At 40.1% G+C, this 23943-nt stretch overlaps 1 protein-coding gene across 7 annotated transcripts in view; it reads right to left on the bottom strand.

The window, feature by feature from the left end:
- Nucleotides 1-23943, bottom strand: part of LRBA (LPS responsive beige-like anchor protein) — a 747585-nt gene that overhangs the window by 692317 nt on the left and 31325 nt on the right. The window contains exon 1 of one of the 7 annotated variants that reach the window (XM_025267097.3): nt 23213-23340. The exons of the other annotated variants lie outside the window; for them this stretch is intronic. The gene's annotated coding sequence lies outside the window, so the exon portion shown is untranslated. Of the gene's footprint in view, nt 1-23212; nt 23341-23943 lie in introns of those variants that run through there. 7 annotated transcript variants of the gene reach the window in all.

Consider the following 23943-nt stretch of genomic DNA (forward strand, 5'->3'; position numbering starts at 1 on the left):
TTTAGAGCTCGGAGAAGCAACTACTGAGCCCACACACCGCAGCCACTGAAGCCTGTGCACAGCGGGCCTGCGCCCTAAAGGAGAAGCTCCCCAAGGAGAAGACCGCGCACTGCAACAGAGACGCCCCTGCTCGCCACAGCTGTGCTACCTGCACACGGCAATACAGGCCCAGCACAGCCAACAAAGCCAACAAGTAAATAAAGTATTAAAAGTTAAAAAAAACATAGAGGTCAAAAAACTAGTAGAATGCTTTCGGTTTAGAGAACCTAGATCACAAAACATCCTCTCTAATCATAATATATACTGAAATTTACTTAGCAAACAGCTGGAGCAAGTGGAAAAAGTAAGAGCTCTAAATCTCATCTATGTTTTACAAGAATTACCGCTGATTTAGCCTAAAGATGAACGGGAAAAGAATTTACAAGTTACAGACACACAAACTTAAACTTATGGTTACCAGGGCGGAAGGGTGGGGGCAGTTTCAGACTGACATGTACACACTGCTATTTTTATTAAAAACACAGATAACCAACAAGGGCCTACTGTATACCACAGGGACTTCTGCTCCACATTCAGTAATAACCTAAATGGGAAAAGAATTTTAAAAGAATAGATACTTGTATATGTATAACTGAATCACTTTTCTGTAACCTGAAACTAACACGCTGCCAATCAACTATGCTCCAATATAAAATAAACACATTTTTTAAATGGAGATGCATCAAAGGTATCATTCATTTGAATACTTTTAGCTAACCAACATATAATATTAGCCAACCAACAGACTAAGGAAGAAACATATAAATATGATTAGACTAAGATGAATAAGATATTTATACCATAGTGGCATAATGTACCTCCATACCATAATAATTAAGAAAGTTAGAAGTTTATAGAACAATATATTTATAAATTCTCTTATAAACATCTTACAAAACATCAATACTATCAAACGAGACAAATGAGCACCATCTCATGGGCATTTGAAGTAATATAAAATCAGCCCTGGCAATGGCTTTCAAAAGTCAGGCTACTAAGTAAAAGCCTGACAGTAAATCTTTGAAAATGTCAAATTGTGAACATATATGTCAAAAAGCCAATGGTTTAAATAAACAGGAATAATAATTAAGTCAGTATTCAAATAGCTTCAACAAATAAGAACTAAAAAATGATTCTCAATGACAAATACAAAACAAACATTATAGAAAAGTTGAATAGAAGCAAGCTGGTGGGGAAAAAAAAGAAAGAAAGAAAACAGTACATCAGGATTAAATAAGACAGACCAGGTTTGGACAGGTTTAGCCAACTCTGTAGGGTTTCCCTGATGGCTCAGTGTAAAGAACCCGCCTGCCAAGCAGGAGGCCCAAGTCTGATCCCTGGCTGGGGAAGATCCCTGAAGGAAGGAAATGGCAGCCCAGTCCAGTGTTATATTTTGCCTGGGAAATCCCAGAGAAGCCTGGCAGGCTACAGTCCATGCGGTCGCAAAAGAGTCAGACGTGACTTAGTGACTAAACAGCAACACCAACTCTGTAAAGTAACATAAGCTGACCCTTCCTTGTAGCCACTAACAAATTTTCTATTTAAAAAAAGGTCAGAAGGGATGCTTTTTTAAAAAATGTGAAACTTCTTTTTCTTTTTACATATGAAACTTCATGAAGAAGATTCACACTTCTAATGTTGTGCATTTAATATATAGGAATTTTCCGAAGAAAAAGAAGCACTTTAAAGCAATTTTTGCTAATGTTTCTCCTACCCGCTTATGTAAAATAGAAGCTCATTTTCCAAAAGCAATCAAACAGAATATACTAACTTGACCGCCTGACACCAAACAATGTAACTATTTCCGACCTGAAATTTCATCCAATAGCAATATACACTCACTGAAGCGCTTCGGTATCAAATTCTCTCTTAGTTCAGATTACATGGACTCACTTTCTGTAAGTTAATAGTCTGATCACATATCTTCTTATACTGTTAATAGGGCTGACAAACTTACAGGACAAATTGCAATTTTAAAAAATGCATCAATAATTAGTCTTACAAACTTTAATCTTTTTGTTCTACATTACGATTTCAAAAGAAGCAAAATGTATAAATCAATACTTTTTATAACAGAAAAAGAACCTGTAATAATTCTGTTCTCACAACTATGTGATGATACTTAAGATGAAAAGATGTCTGAATAAAAACTTTTCTGTGAATTTTTGCCAAGTAAAAGTTATTAATCAATTAAAGGGACCAACACATTATTCTGAAATATGTAAAACAAAGGGAAAGAATCAAGCATGTACCCTGTTTTTGCTTTTTTTTTTCCTTTTGGAACAGAAATTCATTACAAAAAATTCCAGCTAATGAATGTGGAAATGATAAATTGAGATCACCAACATTTGGAACCACTGATCAAATAATGGATTTAAGTAATAGTTACTAACGACTACTAAAGCCATTCAGTTAAAAAAGTAAGAAGTTCAAGGGAATTTGAAAATAGAGTTCAATTCAATTCAGTCATTCAGTGGTGTCCGACTCTTTGAGACCCCATGAATTGCAGCACGCCAGGCCTCCCTGTCCATCACCAACTCTGGGAGTTCACTCAGACTCACGTCCATCGAGTCAGTGATGCCATCCAGCCATCTCATCCTCTGTCGTCCCCTTCTCCTCCTGCCCCCAATCCCTCCCAGCATCAGGGTCTTTTCCAATGAGTCAACTCTTCGAATCAGGTGGCCAAAGTACTGGAGTTTCAGCTTTAGCATCATTCCTTCCAAAGAACACCCAAGACTGATCTCCTTTAGAATGGACTGGTTGGATCTCCTCGCAGTCCAAGGGACTCTCAAAAGTCTTCTCCAACACCACAGTTCAAAAGCATCAATTCTTCGGCGCTCAGCTTTCTTCACAGTCCAACTCTCACATCCATACATGACCACTCGAAAAACCATAGCCTTGACTGGACGGACCTTCGTTGGCAAAGTAATGTCTCTGCTTTTGAATATGCTATCTAGGTTGGTCATAACTTTCCTTCCAAGGAGTAAGTGTCTTCATTTCACGGCTGCAATCACCATCTGCGGTGATTTTGGAGCCCAAAAAAATAAAGTCTGACACTGTTTCCACTGTTTCCCCATCTACTTCCCATGAAGTGATGGGACCAGAAAACAGAGTTAACAATATCTAAGCCCACTGGATTCGCAACCCCACACTTACCAATCTTAACATCACAGAAAGAGACATATTAGATTTTAAGCACTTCCTGATGCAATGCTTCTGTAAACAATTCTCATTACAAAAACAAAACAAAACTGAAGCTAATCAAGCCTTGACCAATTTACAGAAAATAATCCAAACTGTGGAAAATTCTATAGAAGGAAAAAAAAAAAAAAAAAGACCCAATTCTATTGAAAAAAGAAAAATAGCAAGGAAACAGGGAGGTGAGGGCAACCAATAGATTGAAAAATATTTAAGAGACACATTCACCAAATGAAGTATACACATTATTTGGTTCATGATTCAAATAAACCAACCATATTTAAAACAAAACAAAATACTAATAAAACATGAGGAAATTTTGAATTCAGAATACTTGGTGAAGTGATCTAAGAATGATAATGATGCTGTGGTATGACTCACTTTTTAAAAGTCTTCATCTTTTAAAGAAACACACTTAGGTATTTACAAATTAAAAGAGGAAGGTGAAACTCACATTACTCAGATTGCGCATTATATGCCCTTATATTTTCTAAGATTTTTAAGTTAACTTATATAAAGAATATTGTGCTTGAAAATATTAACATTAACGGAAGTTATCTTTACATCTACCTCATACAATTCTCCAAAAGAGAAGGGAAAACTTCATTATCGAAAATGAGAGCACTGACTGCATTCACCCTGCCCACACTGAAACAGGACAGCTTCAACCAATCTTCAATAGCTCTAAAATAAACATTAACCAGAAATGCTTTTAAGTATCAGCAATGAAGAAAAGTTTAGAAGAACAGAACGCAAGTATGTATCACTGCAAATGAATCTATTAACCAGCAAAAATCAAGCAGCAACCAAGCACAAGATCAAATATTAATACAAGAGGCATACATTGATTTGGGATCATATTCATGTTTCATGAGCAGAATTAACAATGAGATATATACAAGTACGTAAAAAAAAACTCATAGAACCAGAAACATATTATTCATAGGGGGGAAAAAAAAGGCATAAAAATGTCTTAAGTACCAAACAAAAAAAAACTGAAAACAGACCATTCTTTAATCACTTCTGGTCTTTGCATCTACCTGAATGGAGTGGATGATACAAAAAAGACATATGAACATAAGCATACTGTATATATGCACGCAATGACACAGTAAAGCCAATATACCATCATGAGATTATATTTTAATACAAGCATTCTGGAATGAAATTCTGGGCTTCCCTGGTGGCTCAGACAGTAAAGAATCTGCCTACAATGCAGGAAACCCACCTTCGATCCCTGGGTCAGGAAAATCCCCTGGAAAAGGGAATGGCAACCCACTCCAGTATTCGTGCCTGGAGAATACCACAGACAGAGGAGCCTGGTGGGCTACAGTCCAAGGGGTCGCAAAGAGTCAGACACAACTGAGTGACTAACACTCACAAACATTCTGGAATGAGATATATTTATAAAAGTCTCAAAAGCCTTAAAGTAAAATTTATATCATTTTATCCGGCAACTGGACTTAAAGAAATCTATCCCAATAAACCAAAATAATTAAATCACTTTATACATACTAGTTAAGTTACAGTATTATTTATACAAATAGCAACAAACAACTTACATATCTAACCGGTGGTTTAGTCGTTAAGTCATGCGCAACTCTTGCAACCCCATGGACTGTAGCCTGGCAGGCTCCTCTGTCCGTGGGATTCTCCAGGCAAGAATACTGGAGTGGGTCGCCATCCCCTTCTCCAATCTAACTGGTAGTGGCACTGTAGTGTGTCAACTTGGCTAGGCCGAGCTACACTCCCCAAAACTCCAATCCCAGAAAGGGAAATATGGAGGCTGGGATCGAGGTGACAGCCATTTGGGAGCTCACACGCACTTTCACTTATCTGACAGCTCATCTCCAGGGTGCGATACAGCAGCTGGGCTGACCACTGCGCCACCTTCCCCTCCACTGTCTTTTCACTTCTTATGCTTCTGGACCAGATGTACATGTCAGGCTTCATGGCAAAGGAACCCAAATTCTGCAAGACACTCACACCAACAAGCTCAGAGGCAACAAGCCAGACCTGACACGGGCCTCAGTCTGTCCTTAAGGGCTCCAGCTTACCCTTGGTCTCCTCTACTTTACTTTCATCTTCTCTTCCTGACCACTTGCCTCATGAACTTCAAACTCCAGAGTCAGACACAAAGACAAGAGCCTTCCTTAAACTAGAGAGTTTAACTGACTCCTACAATTAGGTATAATCAAATCTCTTTAACAAATCCACATCTAGCATCTAGGAAATATTTATAGGTAAGGCTTTCTCCAACGGAGTGAACCCCAAGAAGATTCAAAGGAAACTCACAAAGTTCTTAAAAGAGGCATATATGGCAGGAACACTGCCAGCTTGGACTGAGGAAGCTAGACACAGGGCAGTATGAGGACAGAGAGGTCTCTGGACTCCCAGAAGTTTACTGGTAGGAAGCAAGCTGAGGGCTTCTGCCCAGCTATAAAGATACTCTTTCTGGAAAAGGCAACATGATTCAGATGGGAGAACAAAGAATCTAAATCAAGAGCCCTGGAAAATTATTCCCAGTTTGACACTCAACCAAGGAACTTTCCACACTTGTCTGAATTTCAATACTACAGACTAGCAGCTCCCTTGTGCATTCCCCTCTGCTTTTTAAACGTGAATGTATGACACAGTATTCAGAATAGTTCACCATCATATGTTAGAGTGGGAGCAGATAACTTGTCTCTAGTTTTACAAGTCTACAAAGCGAGAGGAAGTGTCCACAGGAAGTGTTACTTAAGAAACTGCTCCTAAGGAGCCTTACCCATACTTGGGCTAGATGCTGAGATTCTGGAACTTGCTGAGGCACTGTAATGGTATGAAATTTCATGTCTTTTTGTTAAGCGTCAATATTTGGGGTTAATTTGATATGCAGCACAAATTTATTTAATAAGTCGTTACAGTAAAAAAGAAAATGGGAAAACACAAATCCCACTGGTTATGACAGAGTAACCAATACTGAATTTAACCTCTCACCAAAAACAACAGAAAACTAAACAAAGTATAGTTAGTTAAGCAACTATTTCCAGACACTGGACAGGCAGAATGAGCCTGAGAGAAGTGAACAAAGTAAGATTCCTGCCAACCCTGTGCCTAGAGGCACTTTTTAAACTATTAAATGGGGAAAGAGAACCCAGCAGAGCACAATTTTCAAAGAGTTGAAAAATGATGACACCTTTTGTTTGTTTTTTTTTTTTAACTGAGCTAAGGAGACCATCTCAAGAACTGAAGACACATAAATCAGAATTCAGGTAGACTGAGGCAGCCAGAATCCAAGGAGTGGGGCACCAGAGGAGAAGACTACCTGAGAAATTGCTCCAGAAATCTAAGCAGTGGTCCCCGGGAGCTTTCGGATGAATACTGAGCTGCACAAGCGCAGTGGGAGACTCAGAACACCGCCAGGAGAACCACTCCTGTGGACCGTTAACAATTCTAACAGATCACTCAGGGCTGGGGGAGTCTGAATTCTGATCAGAGCAGAAAGATCTTGAAGAGCCACGATTTTGAGAAAGACCCCACAAGGATCAAGCCTCAGCATATGGCTGAATTATTCTTCGAGTAAAGGCTCCTTTATATATACCACAGCAACAGTTGTTGACAAAGGTTCGTCTAGTCAAAGCTATGGTTTTTCCAGCAGTCATGTATGGATGTGAGAGTTGGACTATAAAGAAAGCTGAGTGCCAAAGAATTGATGCTTTTGAACCATGATACTGGAGAAGACTCTTGAGAGTCCCTTGGACTGCAAGGAGATCCAACCAGTCAATCCTAAAGGAAATCAACCCTGAATATTCATTGGAAGGACTGATGCTGAAGTGAAAACTCCAACACTTTGGCCACCTGATGCAAAGAACTGACTCATTGGAAAAGACCCTGATGCTGGGAAAGATTGAAGGCAGGAGGAAAAGGGGATGACAGAGGATGAGATGGTTGGGTGGCATCACCGACGGGATGGACATGAGTTTGAGTAAGCTCTGGGAGTTGGTGATGGACAGGGAAGCCTGGCGTGGTTCAGTCCACGGGGTCACAAAGAGTCGGACATGACTGAGCTACTGAACTGAACTGAATATTTAAAAAATAAGTCTTAGGAATGCCCTCGCAGTCCAGTGCTTGGGACTACAAGCTTTCACTGTCCAGGCCTGAGTTCGATCCCTGATTGGGGAACAAGGATCCCACCAAAAATTATATTTTTTTAATTAATTAAAAATAATAAAAATTAAAAGCAAGCCTTGACCCTACCCTGAGGGAGCTGCACAGCAGAGTAATGGAGGGTGTAGCTAAAATACTGATAGAAACCATGTGTTTTAAAAGCCGGACAAACTGGGACAGGCTGCAGACGGTATAGGAGGCACAGAGAGGAGAAAGCCTGTTATGAATCCACACAGGTCTCAGACTCACCCCTGAGCTATGCACATGACAGACTGAAGCCAGCAAAGCAAGAGCTCTGAGAATTTAACTGATCAAGTCTCAGGCTAACTAACCCCTGAGTGGCACATGTACACAAGAGACAGACCCAAAGAAGAAAGGCAAAAGTCCTGAAAACTGAACGGATACTGAAATCATCATACACAGAAAGCAAGACAAAACCCATGGTCTGATGCGAACCAGGTTGATTACGTGTTAAAATAAAAAAAACAACTTTCTCCAAGGAATACAACAGAACTCATGATCTACCAACAGAACGTTCACAAAATTTAAGATCAATTCAAAATTACTTAACAAACAAGAACCAGGCAAATGTGATGAAATAAAATGACAATAAACAGATGCCCACAAGATGACTCAGATGTTGGAATTCTCAAAGATTTTAAAGCAGCTGTCATAAATAATCTTCCTGAAGTAAAGACAAAGGTAACGAAGTGAGAAATGAATGGCAAGACAAAGGTTCTCAACAGAGAAATCTCAGAAGTGAAAGATCTATTGAAAAACATGTTGAACTTGGACAGGTTCATTTGTAGAATGGAGATGACAGAGGAAATAATCAGTAAATATGCAGGTTGTTTTGTTGTTTAGCAGCTAAGTCATGTTAGATTCTTTAGCGTCTCCACGGACTGTGGAATCTTCCAGGCAAGAATACTGAAGTGAGTTGCCATTTACTACTCCAGGGGATCTTCCTGACCAGGGATCAAACCTGTGTCCCCGCATCTCCTGCACTGGCAGGCAGACTCTTTCCCACTGTGCCACCTGGGAAGCCCAAATATGTAGGTCCATCAATATAAATTATCCAATCTGAAGAACAGGGAGAATAAAGATTGAATTAAATGAACAGGCTCCAGGAAGCATGTGAGAGTATCAAAAAGGCTAATGAACATGTCACTGGAGGCTCAGAAGAGAAAAGAAAGAGACTGAAGCAAAAAAATGTTTGACTAAACTTTACAATCTTGGTGAAATACAAATTACTTTGAATACAGAGTCATAGTCAGCTCAAACTTCACACAGCTAAAAGAACAGGGGCCCTCCAGGCAAAACCACTTAATTAATGATGCAGAGTTCAAATTTCTCCCCTGTAATAGCAGATAATAATCTGGATTAATGATCTCCAAACCTCAGATTACACATTCCTATCAGTAAAAAAGTAAGTAGTCAGGTCATAGACATGTTAATGCATAAATTATATATGGACTACTGATACTAATCTAATATGTTAAAAAAATAAGAAAAGGAGGTAAAAATAATTTTTAAAATTTTTATACTGATACAAAAAACCTTTTGTATTATTCCCTTCTGTGCGTGTGTGAGTCTGCTCAGTCACGCCCAACTCTGAGACCTCATGGACTGTAGCCCACCAGACTCTTCTGTCCATGGATTCTCCAGGCAAGGATACTGGAGTGGGTTGCCATTTCCTACTCCAGGGGATCTTCCCAACCCAGGGATCAAACCCGCACTGGGCCTGCCTCCTGCATTGGCAGACAGATTCTTTACCACTGAGCTACCAAAGAAGCCCACTCTGTTCTTGATTGCTTTTTTTCTTACTTGAAAGGAACGTGAATGAATGTGCATTTTTTTAATCCTGGTTTAAGAACTTTGTGAAACAGAAATCAGAAGGTCTAAGTTCAGTTTTAATGTCACAATGGATTAGAAAGAGGAATATACAAACACATATAAATTCAACTGTAAGATGAGATATGCTGGCTTTGCTGAAATTCAGGTATAATTTTCCAGTTTTTCTTAGAAACTATTATAAAATGCTGCTTTGTTTTTAAAATATAAATTCAAAATTCAATATAACTCCTTGAAAAAATAACGGATTAGAAAATTCTGTCCCTCTTTTTTTCAAATATAAGCACTTTTTTAAGTGACATGTCCTCTCCAGAAACAAAGAAAATAATGTAAATATTTCCAAATATCCATTTTCATAGGACAAATTTCATTCAAAACGAAGTTACTTTCTTCTCACTCATAGCTAACTGTTGAGGGGCACATTATGCTTATATTCATAAAAATTGCAGACAATTACTTAGAAAAGATAAATTTAGAAAACCCTTGTTTCTGTAATAGGAAAATGCCTAACTCATTTTTAAAGTGTAAGTTTAGATACACTACCACACTGTAACTAGTGAAACTCTAGTATTAAAAGATTTTTACAATCCTTTCTCATCACTGCTAAAAGTCTATTATTAAAAAAATATTATCTTTAATTTCATTCACCCAGGCACAAGTAAACGTACTACATTAAACCGAAAGGAAACACTTAGGTGAGGTTTCTATTATCAGCCCTCCAGGCTTCCTCAGGATGCCATGGAAGCTATAAATCTCATTTGACCATCAGACAGAATGAGGGTTACCACCGTAGAGCTATTTATTATTATTATTTTATTATTCAGTAAGAAAATGAATATACACCTAATACTTTGTTAATGTACTTTAGTGAGTCATCTTAAGCATCCCACTTTGGAGACTACATTTGTTCCCATATTTTATTAAGAAATGATTATTTCTAAGTTTAAAGTTAAAATCCAAGTTCTACCAAGTCTTAACCTTCCAAAGGTAAAATATATGGGTGGCCTGGATATCTTTCTCATAAAACAAAGAAATATATGTATGTATCTGTATCTGAAAGTAGGATAAAATTTATATGAAATTTTTTAAAGAATAACTAACAACACATATCCATTACTGACAGGATGTATGCTAATGTTAACAGCCTAACAGACATTAAAATCTACTGTTTTCATTTTAGAGACAGAAATAAGCATCCCTTCTAATTTGACTCGCCCCTATCATTTTTGGTATTTCCCCCATTAACTTTTTAACGAGAAATGCAGGACTCCCTTGGTGGTCCAGTGGTTAAGGTTTGCCAGTGAAGGGGACGTGGGTCCAATCCCTAGCTCGGAATGATTCTACGCGCTGAGGAACAACTAAGCCCACAAGCCGCAGCCGCTGAGGCCCTGGGACCCACGCTTCGCAACAGGCGGGCCCCCCGCAGTGAGGAGCCGGAGGATGCAACCAAGAGCAGTCCTCACTCTTGAGACCAGAGAAAGCACGTGTGCAGCAACAAAACCCAGGGCGGCCATAAATAAATACATTTACTTTTTTTTTTTTTTAAGTTTAAAATTTAAATGCAGTATTCCCTGGCTTCTTAAAAAGAGAACTAAATATAACTTTTTCCTGATGACACAGATTCATTCACTAGTCATTCATTACTATTCTTTGAACAATAAAGCACTGTATTTGCTTTTTAATTCTGGATTCTCCACAGTTACATTTTCAGCTGTCACCTCTCTATCAGTCTAAAGCACGCTCCAGATCCCTCTAGTGCATTATTTCAAATATGCTAAGAAAGAAAATCAGACAAGTTTAAAAATTAAATGTTAAATATGAGTAATAATAGAGACGAAGAGATTGGTGGTTGCCAGGAGCTGGAGGGAAGGAGGAACAGGGTGTGACTGTTAATGCGTACAGGACCACTCTGCAGGAACAAAATATTCTGGAATTATTTGGATATTGTACTGGTCTTACAACCTTCTGAATACACTAAAAGTACCTGAACTGCGGGCTTTCAAATGGTTGGTTTTAAGATGTGTGGACTGCATCTCAATAAAAGCAATAGAAATTTAAAATTTTGAGTCAGTAAGTCCACGTATTATGTAATGCATTGTTAACTACAACCCTATGCTAACTATTCGAGTGCTCTTACATTCCCGTCTGGGGCAGCTGCACACAGTGGCTAGACCTTCAACAGTGGGGAAAGAGGGGCTCCTGGAGAATAAAGTGGCGGGACAGCCCTCTCTTCTATAGTTTCAGAGACTCTCCACAAGATCTCCCCGCAGGGGCTAATTTGAGCTTCTTCACAGCTACATGGTCTCAAACAGTTGAATTTGCATGGCAGCTCAGGGCCCCAAAGCACAAGCATTTCAGTTAGCCTCAAAAGTCACATCATGTCACTTCTATCATACTCAATAAGCTGAAAACCACAAAAACCCTTCCAGTTTCAAAGAGAGGGGACAGAGACCTCATATGTGAGAACGTGAGACAGAGACACTGCTGCTGCCATGTCTGGAAAACACCATCTGCCTCAGGGCTGCTTGCCAGTAAGCCAAGTTTGCCCAAAGTCTGACTTCTACATCTGTGGGATACAGCATATACTATTTTACTAATGCAGTATGTTCATTTAAGCATAGGCACTAAAACTGAAATTTAAAAGGATATGATTTTTAAAAATTAGAAGTCCGTATTTCTTTCCTTCACTCCACGTTGGGGATCAAATCTATCAAAAATGAAATTTCATTCTTAGTAAGAAAAATTTCAGTCAAACCATGGTTTTGAAGAAAAAAATGTTAACTGAAAATATAAATAGACAAGAAAACACAAGAGTAAACACCACATTTCATCAATTCTAAGGCTCTTTTAATTTTCATATTTCAGTGTCTCTGAAATAATGTGCATATTATATTCAGTGGTTATCTTTTTTTTGGTCAGGCAGCAGTCCTACGAAATTTGGTGGTTATTTCTGTTGACTAAGTGTAACCATTCATGTCAAGAAACCACTAAGTATCATCTGCATATGAGGTTTATCTTTAAAACCTTCTGTTAACACATTCTGATAAAAATCAAGTAAACACCAAAATCAAAATTTGCAAAACGGGTGACAGTGGCTTGGAAAAAAATCCAAGATGAAAATGAAGCACTTTAAAAATGTTACATCATCAATAATTTTAATGGCCAAGAGAATAATATTGGTTAGTTAACACAGATGTCAAGAACTCCTTATCAAAAACTGATGCAGAAGATTTCAACTGAATATCAAACAGTTTTAGGTATACCTTATATAATTTGTTTATATTTTCCTTTATACACATACACACGAAAGAGAAACAATAAAAATTCTCATGTTCAAATAAGTCTAAAAGAGTCCTTTCAGTAAGTATTGAATAAAATATCTCACTGGTGACAAATAATAACCAGTTAGAAGATATAATGAGTGAGAAGACACCATTTACAAGTGAAACATAGAAGAAAATAATTAATAAACTTAAGAAGAAATCTAGAATATATAAAGCAAATAACAAACTTTCTTGAAAACTATAAAAGTAGGCTTGAACATACAGAAAGACGTCCCATATTCTAGGTGAAAATGCCTCAAAGTAATTAAGATGTCAGTTCCACCTAAGATATTTAATAAATGTAATGTGTTACCAATGAAAATTTCAACGAGCTCTATAATGGAATTAGACAAGTAGATCTAAAATATAGCAAAATAAATTAGCCTGATGTGAAGAACTGACTGCCCATTGTAGTTTTGATTTGTACTATGGTTTTTCCAGTGGTCATGTATGGATGAGAGAGTTGGACTGTGAAGAAGGCTGAGTGCCAAAGAATTGATGCTTTTGAACTGTGGTGTTGGAGAAGACTCTTGAGAGTCCCTTGGACTGCAAGGAGATCCAACCAGTCCATTCTGAAGGAGATCAGCCCTGGGATTTCTTTGGAAGGAATGATGCTAAAGCTGAAACTGCAGTACTTTGGCCACCTCATGCTAAGAGTTGACTCATTGGAAAAGACTCTGATGCTGGGAGGGATTGAGGGCAAGAGGAGAAGGGGATGACAAAGGATGAGATGGCTGGATGGCATCACTGACTCGATGTCTGAGTGAACTCCGGGAGATGGTGATGGACAGGGGGGCCTGGCATGCTGCAATTCATGGGGTCGCAAAGAGTTGGACACGACTGAGCGACTGAACTGAACTGAATGATTAATGATGTTGGGCATGTTTTCACGTGTTTATCGGCCATTTGTATTTTCTTTTTTGAAGAGATGCTAAAAGACAAACTGGGAGAAACTACTTGCAGCATACAACAAAGACAGAAGGCTAATACCCTCTCATGCCACATCAGGTGGCCAAAGTATTGAAGCTCCAGCTTCCACGTCAGTCCTTCCAGTGAATATTCAGGATTAACTGGTTTGATCTCCTTGAAGTCCAGGGGACTCGCAAGAGTCCTCTCCAACACCACAGTTCAAAAGCATCAATTCTCCAGCACTCAACTTAGAGCATCAAGAGACAGTTTCAGAGTAAAATGGCAACCCAGAGAATGGGAGAACATGTTTACAAATCATGTGTCTGACAAGAGATTATCAGCTAGAATCTATGGAGAACTCCTAAAATTCTACAACAAACAACCTTATTCAAGAATAAACAGGGACTTCCGTGTAAATCCAGTGGTCAAGACTCTACGCTTCCAACACAGGGCGTTCAATCCCTGATCCAGGAGCTAAGATCCCACATGCCACTTGACACACCAAAAAATATTTTTTTAAAGAAAGCAAAGGACTTAAGCATCTCTTCAAAACTACTGTGGGGACTCCCCTAGTGGTTTAGTGATTAAGAATCCCCCTGCCAATGCAGGGGACACAGGCCCAAGAAGATCCCACATGTCACTCAACAACTAAGCCCACGCCACACAGCCACTAAGCCAGCGCTCCAGAGCTCCAGAGCCAGGAGTCGCAACTACTGAGCTCAAGAGAGTGTGCTCATAACTTAGAAGAAAATAAGCAAACGAAAGCCAAACCAGAAAACAAGCTGACTGCCTGCAAGAAAGAAAAAAAAGATGTTCCACTTATACAACAAAATTTTTAATTAAATCAAGAAAGATGGAAAGGAGGGAAAACAAAAATCAAAACCAAGAATTCAACTGCAGTTCAAAATAACACCACAGTCATACAAAAGGGAGAGAAAAGAGGTAAGTCGAGTAATTTAGGAACACAATATTTGACTGTCACACACACACAGAGTTTTAGACAGAGTAGGAAGCTTAACTGCAAACAAATTCTCAACCTTTTTCGTAGGTGAACTTTTTGTACATAACACTGGTATAAGCACAGCAATTATAAAACTATGTAAGAAGTACTCGAAGTAAATGGGATATGTAGATACTTTTGGAAGCGGGGGTTCTCAGTATGAAGGAGACATATATTTACAGACTGAGGGGAGATAAGCAAGAATCCTATAGGAATGGACTTGATTTGGAGAGAGCAGTGTAAACTCATAAATTGTACTATATATATATGTGTGTGTGTATGTGTACGTGCATACATGTAAGCCTGTAATTAAATATGAATGTATGCATACAAGTACATATACTCATATTTGCATATATAAATACATGCATTTTTTCTTCCTCTATCAACTGAAAAAAATCCATAAGCAAAGATGCCTCAGGGATAACGAGAACACCTAACATCCAAATCTTGGTCTCTATAAACCATTCTCCACAAAGGAACCTAAGTTCCTCATAAAAGGGGCTCATTCCAGAAAAGGTGTAAGATTAGCCTGGACCAGGGACAGATCAAGATGCTGGAACAGAAGGGCATGGGGTTCACCTTCTCCCACAAATATTGGGTTGGCCAAAAGGTTCATTCGGGTTTTTCCTTAACATCTTATGGAAAACCGCAAATGAAGCTTTTGGCCAACCCAATAGATCAAAAATACATCTGCATGTGGTACAGTTGTCACAGAATACCTGCTGAATGCTGGCAGATAATCTCATAAAACCAAACTTGCAAGAAAGATAACCACATAGCCAGGTAGGATGAAAGAAACAAAAAAAAAGCAATGGGGACAGGACCTGCATCCCTGGGAGGGAGCTGTGAAAGAAGAAAGCTTCCCTCACCCTGGCCAGCCCCTTCTCCAGGGGGAGACCTGCGGGATCGAAAGGGAGCTTCAGAGGCTCAGAGGAGAGTGCAGCAGCTGGCTCACAGCAGCCAGAACAGAGAGACCTGTGTAGAAGGTCCTGGCTACCTTGCTGAGTTCTCAGCCCAAGATGAGAGTCTGCTGGAGCTCAGTGAGGGCTTGGGGTGGAAGGATGCTGGGCGCTTAAACTCAGGCTTCAGAGGACAGACTCGGGGAGAGGACTGGGGTTGGCTGTGTGGAGACAGACTGAAGGGGCGGGAGTAAGGTGTGCACCCAGGGATGTACGGGGGAAGGAACCCACGTCCACCATTAAAGCCCCACTGCTAACATGCACGCACAAAGGGAGGGCAGAGCCCACCACAGAGGCCTCCCTCCTGGTGTGCTCCCAGTGGGCGTGGCCATGCGACTTCTGGACCAGTGCACCAGCGCCAGCAGGCTGCCCACAAGTGGAGGCAAGGCTGGAATCCAAGCCAGCCCCTGAGCCATGCAGCTTCAGACACGGGCTGAACACGAGTGCGTGGCGGCTGTGGGGTCTGTGGATTCCAGTGCCGCGGGCAGTTTCTTAAACTCAGCGTCTTCAGGCGTCCGAGCAGACCACTGGTGTGGCTGCAGGTTCGTGGTGAGTGTGCACTCTGAGGCGCAGCCAGCGTCCGGGCTGACTCACAGCTTCCACGGAGAGTCCAGATGCGCAACTACCACAGTCCTGGCTCCAGATCTGTGCCTGCGGACCTGCACTGGTAGCTTTGTGAGAACAGTGCCTGAGGGACACCTGGGCCAACTGCCTGAATTTCCACGGCTGAGGCCAGGCCGAGGACAGTGCTAAAAGCAGCGTCCCTTGTGAGCCCGCACACAGGTAACAAGTGACGTCACAGAGCTCACTTTATGGTGGACAGCTCCTACAGAGGAAAACACAGTGTCTCCTCTCCCAAAGGGAGTGCTCTGGTCCCATCTACCTCACACGGCAGCTCAGAAACGGTTCTGCGCTATCTACTCCAACAGCTGGGGAGCAGACTCTGCCCCTGACAGGGCTATGACAACCACAGATCAAGGAGAAGGCCCCACTCAACAGCCAGCAGGGCTGCGATCACCACACGCCGGCACGCCTGGGTCAGTGCCAGTCCACACTGATGAAAAAGCAGGCGTCCGTGCTAAAAACAGCCTTCACACCAAAACACTAGACTCATACAGGCTGCACAAAGGACATTCCCACATAGCAACAGCACTTTGAGACCACAGTAGACAACTGCTTCTCCTAAACTCAGAGTCTGAGAAACGCAAATAAAATGAAGAGGCAGAGGAGCCACTCCCAACTAAAAGATCAAGAGAATTCCCTTGAAAGAACAAACAATAAAAAGGGAGGTTATAAGAATACTGAAGGACTCTACTGGTGGTCCAGTGGTAAAGAACTCACCTGCCAATACAGGGGGCACAGGTCCAATCCCTGGTCCAGGAAGATTCCACGTGCCGCAGGGCAACTGAGCCTGGGCGCCACGACGAGAGAAGCCACCTCAGTGGGAAGCCCACACTACAACTAGGGAACAGCCCCCAAGTGCTGCAATGAGAGAGAACCCTCAGACAGCCACGAAGACCCAGCACAGCACCAACAAATAAAACACTGAATGAAGAAAGCCAACCAACAGAAAGGCAGATTACTGTAAAAAGGACCTAGAAACTATAAAGAGGACTAAAATGAGAAAAGTCACTAGTCAAGACAAAAGCTGAGATAAAGGCAATAAACAGCAAACTGGACAATGCAGAAGAAATAACTGATCTGGAAGACAGACTAAAGAAAATCAACAATCAGAACAGCAGACAGAAAGACAAATGAAAACAATGAAAGCAATATATAAGACTCTTGGGTAACACAAAACATCCCAATCCACACCTAACAGGGAATCCCAGAAAGACACGAAAGAGAAATGAAATGTATCTGAAAAAATTACGGGAATTCCCTGGCAGTCCAGTGGTTGGGAATCCATGCTTTTCACTCCTGCAGGTCCAAGTCCAATCACTGGTCAGGGAACTAATAGCCCACAAGCTACACGGTGCAGCCAAAAAAAAAGGGAGAGAGAAAAGAAATTAAGGTCAAAAGCTTTCCAAGCCTAAAAAAGGAAACAGATATCCAGGCACAGGAAGGAAAGAGTCCCAAACAAGATGAATCCCAACAGATCGACATCAAGACATATAATTAAAATGTGAAAAGTTAAAGTGAGGATTCTAAAGGCAGCAAGAGAAAAACAAAGAGTTAATTACAAGGGAATCCTCATGAGGTTATCAGTTGATTTCTCCACAGAAACACTGAAGGCCAAAACAGAGTGTGGCAAGATACAGTCAGAGATCTGGAAGGGAAACAGCTGCAATCTAGGATACTCTATATGGCAACACTATCGTTTAGAATAGGAGGAAAAATAAAGAATTTCTCAAATAAGCAAAAACTAAAAGAATAAAGCAAAGCTAACCTTATCCTAAAAGAAATAGTCAAAGACCGTCTCTAAATAGAAAAAAAGCAAGAATCTACAGCAAAAGAAAAATGACAGTTGGAAAGTACATCATTTAAATAAGTCAGGGCATGCAAGCCCGCTCAGTTGTGTCCAGCTCTTAGCCATTTCCTTCTCCAGGGGATCATACCAACCCAGGGATCAAATATGCCTCTCTAGCAGTGGCAGACAGATTCCGTACCACTGAGACCACCTGCGAAGCCCCAAAGAAGTACAAAGATATTTTTTTAATAGCCTGGAACATATTACAATGTCAGAATATATGGCAGTACATCAAAATCTGAGCATCAAAATAATTAAGGACAGTAATGAATTACAAATAGGAAAAAATGGGAATCTAAGAGTTTATATCAATAATAGATAAATGTATAAATGGGGGAAAACAGGATTCTTGCTTAAGCTACAATGTCAAAAGCTGACTGGTAAACATGAAGGAATGCTGGAGTTGAAATCATTTTGCAATTATCATTATAAAGGTTTGTTTAGGCAAGAATCATCCATGGATGTTAAATCTAGGGAAATTTTTTGATTTTTTGATGACGAGCAAGAAATGCTACATGAAACACAAGCTGGAATCCAGACTGCTGGGAAAAATATCAGCACACTCAGATATGCAGATGGCATACCACTCTAATGGCAGGAAGCAAAGAGGAACTAAAGAGCCTCTTGAGGAGGGTGAAAGAGGAGAGTGAAAAAGCTGGCCTAAAACTCAACATTCAAAAAGCTATGATCATGGCATCTGGTCCCATCACTTTATGGCATACAAATAGGGAAAAAAATGGAAGCAGTGGCAGATTTTATTCTCCTGGGCTCCAAAGTCACTGCAGAAAGTGACTGCAACCACAAAATTTAAAGACACTTGCTGCATGGAAGAAAAGCTGTAACAAACCTAGATAGCATATTAAAAAGCAGAGATATCACTTTGCCAAGGTCCGTCTAGTCAAAGCTATGGTTTTTCCAGTAGTCATGTATGGATGTGAGAGTTGGACCATAAAGAAGGCTGAGCACCAAAAAATTGATGCTTTTGAACTGTGGTGTTGGAGAAGTTTCTTGAGAGTCCCTTGAACAGCAAAGAGATCAAACCAGTCAATCTCAAAGGACATCATTCCTGAATACTCATTGGAAGGACTGATGCTGAAGCTGAAACTCCAATACTCTGGCTATCTGATGCAAAGAGCCGACTCAATGGAAAAGACCCTGATGCTGGGAAAGATTGAAGGCAGGAGAAGAAGGGGACAATAGAGGATGAGATGGTTGGATGGCACCACTGACTCAATGGACATGAGTTTGAGCAGCTCCGGGAGATGGTGAAGGACAGGGAAGCCTGGCGTGCTGCAGTCCATGGGGTCGCAAAGAGTCAGATGTGACTTAAGGACTGAACAACAAACAAAAGATAAGTGCATAGTTTTAAAGTGTCTCCTCACAGACTGCTTATTAATTGCAAGGGCAAAAATAATGGTTATGCAGTGGAGAAATCAGACAAGCAAGTAATAAAATTAACATCACCAATGAAGACCAAATAAACATTGTGGGACTCTCGATTTCATGGCTTAAGAAAAACACAACGTAACTTATGTAGAATTAGTATCAGGAATGCATAACCTGAATCTAATCATGAGCAAATATCAGAAAAACTCAAAACAAGGAACACGCTAACTTAAAAAAAAAAAAAAAAAGCTTATTCTTAGCAACATCATGAAAGACAAAGGAAGAAGGTAGAAATATTCTAGACCTAAAAAAACTAAAGAGGGCTTCCCTGGTGGCTCAGCAGTAAAGAATCCGCCTGCCAAAGCTGGAGACATGGGTTCAAGCCCTGGTTGGGAAGATTCCACATGCCACACGGCAACTAAGCCCTGGTGCCACAGCTACCAAGCCTGTGCTCCAGAACCCGGGAGCCGCAACCACTGAAGCCTGCGTGCCCGGAGCGCGTGCTCCACAACAGAAGCCACCGCAACTGGAAGCCCGAGCACCGCAACTAGAGAGCAGCACCCGCTTGCTACAGCTAGAGAAAAGCCCGAGCAGCAACACACACCCCACACAGCCAAATAAATAATAAATTAAAAAAAAAAAAACTAAAGAAACAGCACAAGTAAATTCAATAGCTGACCCTAGACTGGAACCTGATAGAAGGAGAGGGAAAAGTATAAGATAGTATCAAGTCAACTGACAAAAATGAAGCGTAGACAGTGTATTAAAAATATTTTATCAAAGTTAAATTTGTTGAATTGAAGTTGATAACGATATTTTGGTTATGTAAGAGATATCCTTCTTCACCATGGCATTAGGACTGAACTGCCAATATACTCAACTTATTTTCAAATGTCAGAAATAAACTGTGTATACACATATAGAGAAGCAAGCAATGGTAAGACAAATGAGATGGACTGTTAATAATCAGTGAATCTACAAAAAGGATATGCAGATGTTCCTGCAACTTTTAAGTTTGAAATTATTAACAAATAAATACTGTTTTAAAAGTTACTGATAAGAAAGCATTGTTTCACAGTTCACTTTTTTCTTCTCTTTCTTGATGGTACATAAAATAATGATGCATCTAGCAATTAATAGCACCTTAAGAGTTAGAAAAAACTAGCAAATGGGCAAAGAAAAAAACAAATCTTTAGTAAGTTTTCTTTTCAACTAACCAGCTCTTAGGGAAAAAGAAGACCCACCACTTACACTAAATTAAGACTACTTGAGGTACAAAAGACTTAGTATTATCAACCTGGCCTTCAAGCAACTAGGACTTCTTCATCATTTCTTATTTTGTTCTCTAATATGTGCGCTTACTTAACAATCAGAAAAGTACCTACATATACTGTAAGGAAATCAATGCATAGCTATTTTAAATATGTAATATGTTTTAAATGGGCTGTAAATGATTAAAAAATAAAACGCCCTTTGAAAACTAGGCTTAGAGGTTACTGGAAACTGTTTTAGATTGCTTAATTAACAGGTGACCATCCAAAATTAAATGTTAACAAAGGACAAACTAAAAACAAGGCAAAGAATGTAAGATTACAGTACATCTAGGATTCAAATATAGTGTGTGGAAAAAAACATAATTCAATTGCCAGGAAAAAAAAAAAAAAGCATAAAAAAGATAAATGCCAAGATTACCAGAGATTTTTTGCTTTCATCTGCATGCTACAGCGTGTTTGTCAAAAAGAAAAGCCCACAAAGTTAAAAGTACAGGTTACTTTTGAAATTCACTTGATTTTTACCTCTGTATTTCTACTTCTAGAAGGAGACAGAAACCGCTAAGATAGTCAAATGAATGCTGCAGAGGACAGCTAGCAAATTTAAAAGGCACAGAATGTAGGGCAATGCTTATCAGTATAACAAAGTGGAATCAGGAGACTATGAAAGTAATGTTAGAAATTTAGGCAACTCACTGAGCTGGGAAAACACTCTGAAAAACCCACACTATGACCTGTGTATTTACGCAAACGACAGGTGCAAAACTGAGCAGTGGGAGGAATAAACTGTGCTAAATAACTTCCTAGGAATTGTCCAGTCCGAGGATTCTTCCACTTTAAAATGCCCCACTCCAGCTGAAGCTACCGAATGTGAATTCAGTAAATGTCCTATTTATTCTTTTAATGCTTTTATGCTGAAGTATCCAAATGTAGGAACTGAACTAACAGGGTCACAACTGGTCCCTCCGAGTCAGTCACGGACCATCCACCATCAGCTGCTCCAGCACTGCCACATTTCCTCTGTACGTTTTCTTTTCTGCTGTTCGCCCCTCCGAGAGGCCTGCATGATCCTGGTGCCCCACGAGGGACGAAAGCAAGTCCTCAGCAGCGAAAGCACGGAGGCCTGCCCACTGGACCACCAGGGAATCCCCTGGTTCCTTTACATTTCTTCTCTAAGATACCAAAAATCAAAATCTGCAGTAACGTGAAATACATTTCTCCACTTTGTTTCTGCTATTATTAAAAAATGTTTACTTGATTAAAAGAAAATGATACACAAAGACAGAAAGTAGAATGGTAGTTGCCTGAGGCGAGATGTAGAGATTCACTTGTGCAAGATAAAGAGTTCTGGAGAGGGATGATGATGAAAGATGTGTATAACAAACAGTATCAATGTACTTAATACCACTGAACTGTATCCTTTAAAAATGGTTAAGATGGTAAACTTTGTTATATACATTTTAACACAATTTTTTAAATTAGAGGAAAAAATAAAATAATAGTTGATAACCCAAATATCAAGAAGTTAAAAAAAATCCTATAAAAATCAGACTAATGATCGCAAAATCTACTAATCTCCAGATATTAAAGGGTAAGTTATACGACGTAATTCAATAGCTCTCAAGAACATCATTATGTTATTAAAACCATATAACCATTATTCAGGCTTATAAGTGAAATTCTTTTCAATATGTTTACATTATTTGTAAATGAGGAGATTAAGAGTGATTAAGTGATTAGGGAAGTCAGCGGTTAAGAATCCGCCTTAAAACACTGGGGACACAGGTTCCATCCCTGGTCAAGGTACTAAGATCCCACATGCTCCGGAGCAGCTAAGCCCGCAAGCCACAACTACTGAGCCCAAACACAACCAGACAGTCTGAACGCCACAGCAAAAGATCCCACAGGCCACAGCTAAGACCCAACACCCGATTAATTAATTATGCTAAGTCGCTTCAGTCAGGTCCGACTCTGTGCGACCCCACAGACGGCAGCCCACCAGGCTCCACCATCCCTGGGATCCTCCAGGCAAGAACACTGGAGTGGGTTGGCATTTCCTTCTCCAATGCATGAAAGTGAAAAGTGAAAGTGAAGTCGCTCAGTCGTGTCCGACGCCTAGCGACTCCATGGACTGCAGCCCACCAGGCTCCTCCGTCCACGGGATTTTCCAGGCAAGAGTACTGGAGTGGGTTACCATTGCCTTCTCCAAATTAATTAATTAAAAAGTGATTAAATGATTAGGATGAAGTCATATCTAACTTAGAAGTGGAAGAATTAGGTTTAAAACCAGTTCTCTCTCAGTTCTCTCTCCATTGCATAACATCTGTTCAAAATAAAATGTATTAGTGTATCAAGTATACTTCAGTTTAAAAATGTAATAAAATTGTGTGTGTGTGTGTGTGTGTTATTCAGTCAGTCATGTCTGACTCTTTGCAACCCCATGGACTATAGCTCGCCAGGCTCCTGTTCATGGAATTTTCCAGGTAAGAATACTGGAGTGGGTAGCCATTCCCTTCTCCAGGGGATTTTCCCAACCCAGGGATCAAACCTGGGTCTCCTCACTGCATGCAGATTTTTACTATCTGAGCCACCAGGGAAGCCCAATAAAGAAATAAAATATAACGTATTAGAATCAAGTATTTGACATTACTTACCTGGGTGATACAAAATATTCCGTTAAACAAAAGTTCCTGATTATTTACTGCAAACTGCAAGCATGTAGGAATTTTTTCCCCAGGAGCCTCATCCAGAGGATGGTTCTTCGTATTCTTGGCAGATGATGGGTAAGAATTAGAGACTAGTCATCTGAAGACTCAAGATGTTTACTAGAAAAAGAAATGGTGTGTGGCTTCTATTTCTGAGATGTTTTCATTCAGGCATGCATTCATTATTTAGTCATGTATTTAACAAATATTTATTTAACTGCTATTCTGCCATGCTTTCCAGCCTCTGGAAAAGACACCTTAATGCAAGTCATAAGGCTCATTTCCTACACTACTCCCTTCAACAAGCTCAAGTGAAGTGAAATCACTCAGTCATGTCCGACTCTTTGCAACTCCATGGACTGTAGCCTACCAGGCTCCTCCACCCATGGGATTTTCCAGGCAAGAATACTGGAGTAGGTTGCCATTTCCTTCTCCAGGGCATCTTCCCGACCCAGGAATCAAACCCGGGTCCCTCGCACTGCAAACAGACTCTTTACCATCTGAGCCACCAGGGATCGAACCCACATCTGCCGCATGACAGGCAGATTCTTTACCAGCTGAGCCACAAAGGAAGCCCTCCATAGCTCAAACGCAGCTCAAATTTTTCTGAACCATAAAATGAGGAAAGTGAACCACAAAAAAACTGCTAATAAAACTAGCTGATTACATACAACCTGTTA

Source organism: Bubalus bubalis, chromosome 17, assembly GCF_019923935.1.
Source record: "Bubalus bubalis isolate 160015118507 breed Murrah chromosome 17, NDDB_SH_1, whole genome shotgun sequence".
NCBI lineage: Eukaryota > Metazoa > Chordata > Mammalia > Artiodactyla > Bovidae > Bubalus > Bubalus bubalis.